Source organism: Limanda limanda, unplaced genomic scaffold, assembly GCF_963576545.1.
Source record: "Limanda limanda unplaced genomic scaffold, fLimLim1.1 SCAFFOLD_25, whole genome shotgun sequence".
Taxonomy (NCBI): domain Eukaryota; kingdom Metazoa; phylum Chordata; class Actinopteri; order Pleuronectiformes; family Pleuronectidae; genus Limanda; species Limanda limanda.
Genome location: NW_026870532.1, coordinates 1,615,439 through 1,624,202, shown reverse-complemented (window position 1 = coordinate 1,624,202; position 8,764 = coordinate 1,615,439). Strand labels below are relative to the sequence as shown.

The 8,764-nt window shown below is 43.4% G+C and overlaps 1 long non-coding RNA gene across 1 annotated transcript; it reads right to left on the bottom strand.

Annotated features, from left to right (window-relative positions):
* Nucleotides 1-5,826: 5,826 nt before the first annotated feature.
* On the bottom strand, nt 5,827-6,969 carry LOC132997372 (uncharacterized). The gene is made up of 3 exons (XR_009677438.1): nt 6,917-6,969; nt 6,640-6,854; nt 5,827-6,502 (listed from the first exon to the last, which is right to left on the bottom strand). It is a non-coding gene; the product is annotated as an uncharacterized LOC132997372 (long non-coding RNA).
* Nucleotides 6,970-8,764: the final 1,795 nt, after the last annotated feature.

Sequence of the window (8,764 nt, the reverse complement as noted above, 5' to 3'; positions counted from 1 at the left end):
CTAACTCTCTTTGCAGATGTCAAAGCCAACAGCAGAGCTGTTTTGAGTGACAATAATTTAAGCAGAAATTGCTCCAATGGTTCAAAAGGAGCTTTCACCAATGCACGTAAAACCAGTGCTAAATCCCACTGAGGGCCCAAGGAACGTGACACTGGCCTGTCTCTTCTTACGCCCCTCAGGAATCGTTTCGTAAGAGGATGACTGAACACTGTTCTGCCACCAAAACCTTCATGACAGGAAGAAATAGCAGCAGCATATGTCTTAACTGTGCTAAAAGCCAAATTCCTATCCATCAAAAGCTGGAGGAATGACAACACCTGAGGCAGGGGACACACCGTGAGATCCAGACTCCTGCCTACACACCAACGCTGAAAAGCGTTCCATTTGGATGTGTATGAAGCTCTGGTAGATGCGGCCCTGGCGCACTGGATAGTGCACTGTAAGCCCGGACATCTACTGGGATGGAAAATTTAAGTTGAATGTACATAAAAAATTTAAGTATGATACCATTACTATCAGATGTAAGTTTATTCTACTAATTTGGAGTAGAATATACTAACATTTGTGAGTAATGAAGTTGGTGGATAATTTTAAGTGGAATATACAAAAAGTCTTAAGTTTTGGTTGTATAAACTTGAGTTTTCAAGTCATGCAGTTACACACCCCGCGTCGTAGGTGGCGACATGCATCTGTAAGGACAAAAACGACAACGAAGAAGAAGGTACCTTCTTCCCGCCTGTGCTTGCTGAAGAAGGTGAAGCTCTCCATGCGTGTGGATCGTGTGGATCGTGCTGCTGCGTGTAGTACTAGGGACGGTTGTTTGTTTGAACGCGAGCGCACCGGACGGACGGCGAAAGCGAGCGCACCGGACCTGTGCACCGGACGGACGGCGAAAGCGAGCGCACCGGACCTGTGCACCGGACGGACGGCGAAAGCGAGCGCACCGGACCTGTGCACCGGACGGACGGCGCAAGCGAGCGCACCGGACCTGTGCACCGGACGGACGGCGAAAGCGAGCGCACCGGACCTGTGCACCGGACGGACGGCGAAAGCGAGCGCACCGGACCTGTGCACCGGACGGACGGCGCAAGCGAGCGCACCGGACCTGTGCACCGGACAGACGGCGAAAGCGAGCGCACCGGACCTGTGCACCGGACGGACGGCGAAAGCGAGCGCACCGGACGGACGGGACACGGGAGCCGCCACGGACGAAGCGGGGGTCCCGCTTCTTTATCGGGCAGAGGAGAGAGGAACGCGGCGGCGCAACGGCTGCGGTGCAGTTAGCTTAATCAGGTGAGTGCTAGTAAGCTAATACTAGCGACGCCATTTTAGCTTACCTGCTACACATGGTTGAAAGCGTTTGAATTTGAAGTGGCTCTCGGTGAGACGTTAACCAGTCCATCGACATTTTTCATCTATTACTTACGTATTAATTACTCTAGGTGCAATGCAAACTTTTTTCAGTGACAACTTTTTTTGAAAATGCAGTGTTTGTGAGCACATGAAAGCATTAACTACATCTGTTTTATATTTTTCACTTAAGGGGCTGTTTGTGAGCAGTGAGGACCAGTCAAGACCAGTCAGGCACACATTTTCAGCTTTCACTTTTAGTTCCCCCCCAATAAATAATAGCATTTATGACTTGAGTGTTCACAAAAATGATTCAATGGCTTTGTGTCTTGTGTATTGTAGAAAAAAATACTCAGCACTAGGTTTTATATACGACCATCTAGGAGTGGTTAACCAAATCTTGTGTAAATGGTCACAGATTGGGTCATTCTAACATGGGCTCATACATTGTTTGCTTTGTAATATGTTTCAGGTATATTGCGAGTTCAACCGAGTGGTGGGGCAGGGTCTCAGAGAGAACTTCTTTGATGCACTTGACCGTTTCTCTCCAAGCCTGATGGACCTCTTTAGGAAAAAGAGGGGCCTCACCGGCCAGATTTTGACTGACCTTCTCCATAAGACAAAGGTGAGTTGAAACGTCTACATCAGTCTACACCTTCTCCTTCTTTCTTCCTTGCTCTTCAATTCTTTTTGGTCAATTTGCTCTCTGCTATCCTTTCCTTTTTCTTATCACTCTTCCTTCATCTCCATTGGTTAATCTTTGTCCTGCACTTTCCAGTGCTGGGAAATGCAGTAAGGTGATTGAAAAATTAAGACTATGCAGATATTAAATGAAAAAAACTTGACTATCCTTAACAAACTGTTTTATTGTTGTATTCTACGTCCACTATCTCCCAGGTCAATGAGCCAACACACATAAGGTGCCTCATTCTTCGGGGATTGCCGGTCATCTTGGGGGATGATCCCAGTGCATTCTTCAGGAACTGCTCTGTAAGTAATTTAATTTGTTTTAAATGTTTGAGAGGCATAGACTTTTCATTTTAAGCCATTGTTGTAAACTTGCCTGAGCTGACGAGCAGCAAAAACCACATGAGGTGTGTTAAGTCAGTTAAATCAGTTACTGTCTGTGCTGTTTATGTTGTGCAACACTTTTCATATTACTCTACATAATCTAGGTTGCATAATTATGTCCTCTGCTTGTCTATTTGTTTCTTGCTCTGTTAGGATGTAAATGACAATGGCCTATACAGTCAAACTGCAGTGGGAATCCTCTGCATGGATGAGGAAAATTCAACTCCACTCAACCCATCCAAAGTAGGCATCATCTTGGAAGGGAGCGTGGTGATGGACAACCTGGCAAACCTACCTCAGGCCTTCTGCCTTCTTTTTGGACTAATTTATGCCCTGCACCTCGATTACCCTAAGTATATGAAAAACACTTTCAACTTTGTTCAGCAGGTAATGCTCGACCTTGGAAGAAGTGCGCCGAAAGTGACACCGAAAATGCAAACGTTGAAAAATCAGCTTGCATTGTAAAACACACACACACACACACACACACACACACTCTCTCACTCTTCATATCTCTTTCTCTGTGATGCTCTTATGTTCCCTCCTTGCCCTTCCAGTGTCTCGCTCTGTTTTTTCCTTCTGCTGCTGTTTAGCCCGAATCCAGAAGCGTCAGCAGTTTTTTAGGAATACATGTTTGCAGTTTTGCACAGTTTGATGGCATTTTGCACAGTTTTATGGCATAAGCACTGTTTTGATGGTATTTGCACTATTGGCAGTGCTTGTTTTTTGATATTTGCACTGACCTCAGACTTGCACCTTTTCTACAGACTTTCATTTTAATCGTTTCAGTAATTCTCTGTTAAATGCACTTTATCCTTATCACTGATGTCACATTGAACACATTGAAATGTTGTCTGGTGCGCATGTGCACGCATCTTGTCTGAAGGCAAATGACATTGCTGATATGTTGATTTACGCTAGCTGTAAAAAGTTGTTTTTTTTGTTGTATTTCATGATCATTCCATTTTCTGTGGTTCTTCTAGCTACCAGCAGCACTGTTAGGTTTTAAAAGGTAAAGTTTACGTGTTATTGTATGTTCAAATGAATAAAACTGAAAATGTTACATTTTTGTCATTAAATTATTTTATCCTAGTTTAACAAATTCTAAAAGAAAAGAAAATCTCACTTTAACTTAACAAAACTAAGTAGAGTAATAAGGAAGAGTATTTGATATCACAAATGATTTAAAGTTAAAACAACTCATTTTTTCAATGTACACAAATTAACATTTTAAGTTAAATCAATTTGGCATTTAGTGCATTGAACTTAAAATAACAATTCTAGCCTTTAAAGTTTTTAAGTTGAATCAACTCAAGTTTTCATTTTCCATTACTTAAATTTTTTAGGGCAACCTATTTCCTCAAATTTTTTAAGTAAACTCTACTACTCCGGGCTTACAGTGTGCGCACAACATCTTGAGAGAGCCCCAGCCTCTCTAAATGTTCCCGTTCAGCGGCCAGGCCCACAGACGCTGACCTATCATCGGGTAATTCCTGATCGCTCCTCCTGCCTGAGAGAGAGCGTCCCCGCGCCACGGGATCTCCCATGGCAACCCTGAGATCAGCTGTTGCAGACATGGAAACCATGACGCGGCCGTGCGCTCCGGAGCTATGAGGATGGCTGACAGCCGTTCCTCTAGAACTCGATCCAGGAACCGTGGAATCAAAGGACACGGTGGAAAAGCGTAAAGAAGCATCCTGGGCCACGGCCGATGCGCTAACGCGTCCACTCCCAGCGGAGGATTGTCCCGCACGCTCAGAGAAAACCACAGAGCGCACTGTGTGTTTCCGCGAGAGGCGAACAGATCCACCTCTGCTTCGCCGAACCTGCTCCAAATCTGACTCACCAGATCGGGATGAAGGTTCCAATCCCCGTGTCGAGGACCTCCCCATCTATGGCAAGCCGAATTGTCATTTATCAACTACGTTTGACTATCCGGAATTAACATTGTAGATAACTTCTTCCTGACTAGTCGTAATTACATTTTGAATAGTTGGAATTTTCATTCAAAATATCTGTAATGTAATTGTGACTAGTCGAAACGACAGATAAAGATATCTGTAATTCAGTTTTGACTAGGCGAAACTGAATTACAGATATCTGCAATGACGTCACAGAAAACGACATTCAACTCGTCACACATCTTAAATGACAATTGCAGATATCTGTAATTCAGTTTTGACTAGGCAGAATTAAAGTTAAAGATATCTCAAACGTCATTTGAGTGCGAATTATTGGGCATGACGTTTTAGATATCCAGAAATACGTAATTTCCGTTTGCCATCAAAGAAGAAGTGGGAATAAGAAAGGAGCAGTCATGGCGTTGGCTGTAATCGAAAAATCACCAGAAAATGCCATGAAATTGAACGAGCCCTCACACAGGGGATTTGTGGAGAGAGAGAACGTCGTTCGATTGAAAGCTGTGAAGGAAATCTCGGAAGAATTGAAGATTTGCTATCACCAGAGACCAACAACGAACTCAAAAGCAGTTTGGCTGAACTGAAAAATCTAGTAGGCACACATTTCCAGGCTGGGGAAGACCGAAGTTTCTCTGTCGGGCGCATTCGTTCAGGTGTGTCCGTTTATCACTGCATTCTTATATTAGGCTATAATATGCATTAGTTCGCTACGTAAAATAGTTGTGGCGACATAGTGGCGATAATGTTTCCAACGGACATGCAGGTGCACGGTTCAGACCACGTCTGATTGTTTGTGAAAATACAAAAACAAGTTGCATGGGTCAGAGCCATGGAGTTTGCTCTATCGCTCCTGCATGGGTGACCCGATAACCGAGTGGTTATGGATTTCGTACATTGGTCAATAAAAAATAAACAAACAAAAAAACGAGTGGCATAGCCTACCACATGGAGTGTGCGAGTGTTGCATACATTATCCAGGATGTAGCTAATGCCGGGTGTGCCAGTCAAGACATTGGAAGTAGCAACAAGTGTTGTCATATGTCATATTGTAGGCCTATTGTTGGTTGACAAGCGCCGACACGCCCTGCCTGACTCTGTTTAGGCTACTCTGTGTAGGGGGATGGGCTGTATAGTTGCATTTCTGCTCCCATTGTGCTTGGTCAACATTGTACAATAAATAAATATACATTTGATGTCTAACTAATGTGCATGTCCTGCCCACAGTTGCCCAAGAGGCTGGCATCATGCATGGTCATACGTCTTCAAAACAAACGGAACAAATGTGTATTATTGCAAACGCTTGATCTAAAGTGATAAAGTCTTGTTAGTCCGAGTATTGATCAGAAGTCCATGTTTGTGTGAGAATGTTTCCATTCTGCCTAGAAGCCATTTATTCTTATGTCTATTAGGCCTTCTGCTATTGGGATGCTGATTTAAAGGATTTGTTAAATTATAGGCCCTGCATATAAATACACTCAACAATGCATCATTGTAGCACTGACCACTTTATTGAGAGTGCAGCAAGTGGGGATGACCACAGTAAAGAGAACAACAAGTGCCACAGAGGCAAGGAGCACTTGTAAGATTTGGACATAGAAAATATTTAAAAGTGCATGAAATTGGACATAACATTAACAGAGTACCACATCATTAAAAGTGAAGGTGCAAGTGCACTTGGCACTTGATGGCAGCTGTGGTTGATGCCCAACTAACAGGCATTGTGGCCTGTGTCGTGGGCCCAGCATTGGCAGAGTGGCAGAGGGTGGGCACAAATCTGGTGATGGGGTTGTGATTAGAACAACAAGTGCCAAGTTAAAGAGCACTTGTAAAACTAGAATGTAGAAAACAATTGGGAACAATAGAGGCATGCCCTCTAACAACCTGCACTGAACAATTTTAAAAACAAACACGGTAACATTATGCAAGACCAAAGGTCGGCGCTTGCAAAATTCCCTCCATCATATGTTTTTTAAACCATTCATAAGAAGAGTGCAGCGGCAGGCATAGTGTAACAATACACGTGTTTGCTTCAGGGAAGATTCGGTTCTCTTCATGAATGAACTGTATTTGAGGAGGGTGTGGAAATCCCAGTGGAGGGACTACAGAGGCTCCAGACGAAAATTCCAAAACCCTCTCAAGGGTGACTGGACTGCATTCTCCTTCTGTAACACAAGAAAGTGGTGTGAAACGGTGATTAAGTGATGCCTTTCACACCTTGATAGAATTGGAGAAAAGTTAATTTAAAATAAATCAAATGTTTTCACATACAATATTGTTACTGGTAGAATAATTAGTATACCTTCTATGTCAATCAACCAGTCACGCCAGAAGCAGATTGTCATATTTTCTCGGTTTCTCCGGTTGCTGCCCTGCGCTGAGAAGTCTGGAACAAATAACTTGCACAGGTCCTTCGCCTGAAGGGGAATTTCCTCATTGACAAAGAAGTTGAAGAACACGGCCGGATTCTCCCTCATCTCTTTGAGTAATCCAAGGGTTTTTAACCCATCAGCAAACCTATGAAAACATGTGACAGTGTGAGTTGTCCTGGGCTAGTGACAGGTGAGGCAATTACTTACTGGTCCAGGGCAGTCGCCAATCTGCCGTTGACAAAGAAGTCAGCAGCTGACTGGACAAGGGGAGTCCTTCTCTTCCAGGCTGGACACATGTCTCAAGGCACCTATAATACTGAGACTATCTGCTGCCTCTGTTATTGCATTGTTTGCCTCTCTGACTGTTGTTGCATCCTGTATCTAAAAAGAAAAGACAAAAAGAAAGAAAAGACAGAATGAAAGATAGTGAGTGGCACATAAAGACAAGGATAATTAAAATGTGCAGGAGTCTACAATCCAAACTTGGCTTACAAGGACACCTATCCTATATAAATTACATGTCAATAGCTGTACACTATGAAAGGAAGCATTTCATAAATAGAAAGTTAATAGAAAGCAACTGGAGGGCTGTGTCACAGTAGACTGTACATTCAATGTATAACACCTTTCTCCTTCTTACTTTCATGAACTGCTCCCTAAAAGTATGGTCGCCAACTTCATCGACCGTGGCCGGGGTAGTTTCTATTCCACAGATTTGCCGGAAAAGCCTTTCCGAGAAGAAATGCGGACCAACTCCTCCATGAATGATGCACACAGCTATCATTTTCCCCACCCAGGTGTACAGTTTACTCTGTAAAGCTAAAATGAACACGTAAAAAAAACACAATAAATCAAGACAGGAGAAATAAGGGAGTGCAATAATTTAAATAGGTTTCCGTGTATACATTTCTAATATTATGCCAGTTGAATGAAGACAGCCCCAAGAATTTGGGCTTCCTTACCTTGCGTATCAAGACGCAACTGCCGGTCTGTAATTCCAGTTGGAGATATCTAAAATTTGACTCTGACTAGTCATAATTCCAGTTCAAGATATCTTTAATTCACTTCAATTCAAGATATCTACATGTCCCTTTTCAGATATCTTAAATTAAGTTTTGACTAGGCGAAATCATCTTCATGTCCATCGAAGATGTTTGATTGGTGGACGGCCCTCATCAACAGCCTTAGGTACTCTCTGGTCGGGCCGCCTTCGTCAACTGCCCCTTCACCATTGTCATCTTCATCCACAAAGACAACATCCAGTCTTGCTTCAGGGTCGAAGGACTTCCGTTTAAATGCCCGCAGGCTACGTGGTAAAACATTGTCCCTGCACACATTTATTTGGTTGCTTGTTGGAGAGAAGCAGTCATCTACTTTGCTGACCAGTTTTTTCAATATGGTCTGTAGATCAATCCTGCAACCAAAGAAGTTCATACATTTTATTCATATGCCAAATATGTACCATGTTTTCTAAGTTTTAACCACCTGCTTAAATGTTACAGGATATAAGCATCACACTGACTTTGGTTTAGTGCTAGTCCTTTTTATGGTATAGAAAATGTAATATTTACATACACCAAAAACATCAATGTCAAGTTAATGAGAAACACATACTCATCCACAGGTCCTCTAAGGTGATGTGTTGATACAGGAGACTGATTTTGTGAAACCGTCTCCTCTTGTTCATCAAGATCAATGATTGGTTCCTGGACAGGTGAAGGAGGGAGTGATGGTTCTTCATCAGTCAGGATTTCTTGCGGTTGTGAGATCAGAGTGAGCGATGGCTGGATAGAGTTCTCAGATGGCAGAGGCTGGAGAGAGGGCTCAAACAGCAGTGAGTGGGTGGAGGTCACAGAGAGACTTGGCTGGGTTGAGGGCTCAGACTGGAGAGAGGGCACAGAGAGACTTGGCTGGGTTGAGGGCTCAGACTGGAGAGAGGGCACAGAGAGACTTTGCTGGGTTGAGGGCTCAGACAGCGACGACTGACCAGGAGATGTATGGTTTAGGGCATGAGCTCCATCATTTTGTTGACCTGAGAGAATTTCCTGAAGACAA